The sequence below is a fragment of the Canis aureus genome, chromosome 34 (assembly GCF_053574225.1).
Source record: "Canis aureus isolate CA01 chromosome 34, VMU_Caureus_v.1.0, whole genome shotgun sequence".
Classification (NCBI taxonomy): Eukaryota; Metazoa; Chordata; class Mammalia; order Carnivora; family Canidae; genus Canis; species Canis aureus.
Genome location: NC_135644.1, coordinates 4762267 through 4765680, shown reverse-complemented (window position 1 = coordinate 4765680; position 3414 = coordinate 4762267). Strand labels below are relative to the sequence as shown.

Sequence of the window (3414 nt, the reverse complement as noted above, 5' to 3'; positions counted from 1 at the left end):
GCTTTTATAACTATTTTAACATATTTGATTAGTAGACAAATACTCTAGACTTCCTAAGAGTACGCAAAAGTTATATAGTACAACTATAGAACAGCACATCATCTTTTGCAGTCTTTCCATAAAAAATACTCATGTAAAGTTTCTCATTATTTGCTGCTTTTTTTCAACCTGAGGCATCATGTAGTTTTAGAGCTGGGGTGTATTCTTCATTTGAAAAATTAACAAAATCCGAAACCGAGATCAGCAAAATATCTAGTAATATAATTCCCTAACCTTCACTTCACTATTCTTGCAGTCTGCTTTCTAGAATTGCAGCATGGAAAAAGTTGTGAAATTTGTATTTTTTCCCTAAATTCATTGATCCAATATGCCTTACCCCTCTTCCTGCTAAATGCTTATTTATCAATGTATTTAAATCCAGATCTTTAAAATCTGAAGTCTTTCAATCTTGGTCTTTTAAATCAGACCATCAGGAAGTAAAAAGACTGAACTATCATCAAATGAGTGACCTCTCAGAGATCAGAAAAAAAATCCTTTCACTCTACATAGTCTCATCCCAAATTAACTTAGTTTTCAATAACCATTTTTTTTAAAGTATGAAATGTTTCACAAATGTGCATGTCATCCTTGCATGGGGACCATGCTAACTTTCTCTATGTTTTTCCAATTTTAGTATATGCGCTGCCAACATAAGCACTTAAATAACCAATTTTTGAAAAGAAGGAGTGCTTTCATCTATGTGCTTAGCTTTAGTGATTCTAGCTTTTACTACTCATCATCATAGAATATTTTTAGAGATATCTTCAGATAAATATATAGTTCCTTTTGAGTATTTCCAGAGAAACAAAAGTTACTATGAACTCTTGACTTAATTGAGAAGATTGAAGATAAAAATAGAAGAAATGTCATATTGCATTGGACCAAGTGGTCATTCAGCTGACAGTTGACATCAAGACACATCGTTAATTTTAACTCTGGTATAGTTAACATACAGTGTCATATTAGTTTCAGGCATACAATATAGAGGTTCAAAAATTCTACACATTACTCAGTGCTCATCATGATAAATGTAGTCTTCAATCCCCATCACCTATTCTACCCATGACACCAAGACACATTTTAAAGGAAAGCAGTATGGCTTTCTAATTAATCCATCTAAAATCCAGAAATATAGATGGTTTCCTTAATGGATTAGATCAGTTGATGTATGACCCAAACATTTTCTAAATTTCTTGACCATTGGGCAGCCCCGGTGGCGCAGCAGTGCGAGTCCCACATCAGGCTCTCTGTATGATGCCTGCTTCTCCCTCTGCCTGTGTCTCTGCTTCTCTCTCTCTGTGTCTCTATGAATAAATAAAAATAAAATCTTAAAAAAAAATAAAAATAGATTTCTTGACCATTATTCTGTTGTTTGCTTATTTCGGTGCTTTAGACAACATAATCAGTTAACATTACGACCCACCACATTCTTTTGGTTGACATAAAATTACTTCTTTTAAACTTCAAAATACACTCCCTAGTATTTTTAAATATCCTAGGCTTTTATTAACTTAGTTAACATTATCCATATTATTCCTAATTTTTAAAAAATAATTTGTTCACAGTTCTCCATTTCTATCATTTTAAATAAAAATATCAAGTTAATATATACAAATATATATTTAAATAAATAAATAAATTATATGCATATATATATATAATGTATAATTAGAGGGGCACCTAGGTAACTCAGTTAAGCATCCAACTCTTGATTTCGGCTCAGGTCATGGTCTCACCGTCCTGGGATCAACCTCTGCAACAGGTTCCATGATCAACGCAGTCTGCTTGAGATTCTAGCTCCCTCACCCTCTGCCCCTCCCCCTACTTGCACTGAGTCTCCAAAATAAATAAATATTTTAAAAATATGTATAATTACACATAATTATACATACAATATAATAATTAAAGACGTTTAAATGAGATAAAAAAAATCAATAAATTCCTGAAAGAAAGTGGAGAGGTTAACATTACTTGAGGATGATGGCATAGAAGGGGAATTTTTTGTCATTGATAATCTAGGATTTTGAGCATGACCTACATCTGTCTTTGCTTCCAATCCATCAAATCCCTTCAGCCCCTCTAATTTGACAGCTGTCTCTGTCACTCTGATGAAGCCATTCCAAGAAAAATCACCAGCTGACCTCATTTTATCATGTCGAGTTGTCTTTTGTTGGTTCTCTGTACCCTGGCCTCTCTGTAACTTCTTATATCGTTGGGCAACTGTTTGTTTTAAACTCTATTTAACCTTTGATTACACAGCCCATATTTTCTACTAGCTTTCATGACTTCTCCTTATCTGGTTTCTTTTCATGTTTCACCTGCTTTTCAGGCCTCCAAAGTTTGTCCCCCAGGGCATTGTCCTTGACTGGGCTTTCTCTAAACTGGCTCTTTTGAGAAATTCATATTTTCTCATTGAACCATCACCTCTATGTGAATGGCCTCAACTCAACCCAGATGTCATGGCTTTCCTCACTCCTTTGTCTGTGAAAAATTTATTGAAGGCTTACAAAATGGCAGGTATTAAATAAATAAATTGGGTTCCTTGACACTCTATAAAACTAAACTCATAACCCTCAAGAGACTAGAGTTCAAGTTGCCCTAGCTTTAAATTTTCATATTGCGTTTGATGAACCTCTTTGTTCAATCTCTTCATTCATTCTTTCAATATCTTTCACTTATTTTTGAAAACTGCCTTTTAAGTCATCAGTTCTTATGGGATTCAATGTAATCCAAGTTGTCATGTCCCTTATACCTGGATTATTTCTTTGCTTTTCTAATTGGTCTTCTGATTATTTTCTTCAGCCTGTATAATAAAATATTTCTTATCATGTCACTTTTACTGTTCCTAGACACTGCAAGCCCAAACATTTCCACCTGGTATTTGAAGCTTTTTATAACCTAGACTCCCCATACTGCATAAATTTTATTCCCAACATGCATCCTTTCTTTATAGCTAGAAAGCTAATTCATATTGTTGCCCCACAGTGTGGATTTTTTTGTTACTTCTATATTTTTGCAAATACTGCTTTTCCTATTTTGTGATTTATTTTTTTCTTGGTTGATTGCCTTACCCCCAAAATAGCATTGTGAGCTCTTGGAAATCAGAATCTATTTTTAGTTGTTTAATTTTATCAGCTCCAAAAATGCACATTTTTTCATCTTATTAACTTTCCTAAAGTCGAGAAGCATCTTACAACAAAAATTGACATCTTAAACATTGTAATAGTTTCAAGGGCAGAATATATTCTCTCCTGGTGGTATACAAAATAATACTGTGTACTCAATAGTATCTTAAATGCAATCAAATGCCAATTTTTTTCTACTTTTACTACCCTTGGAGAAATTTTTTTTTTTTTTTTTTTACCCTTGGAGAAA

General features: G+C 33.3%; 1 non-coding gene across 1 annotated transcript; it reads right to left on the bottom strand.

Annotated features, from left to right (window-relative positions):
- Positions 1-590: 590 nt before the first annotated feature.
- On the bottom strand, positions 591-697 carry LOC144304999 (U6 spliceosomal RNA). The gene has a single exon (XR_013372034.1). It is a non-coding gene; the product is annotated as a U6 spliceosomal RNA (small nuclear RNA).
- Between the last annotated feature and the right edge of the window lie 2717 nt (positions 698-3414).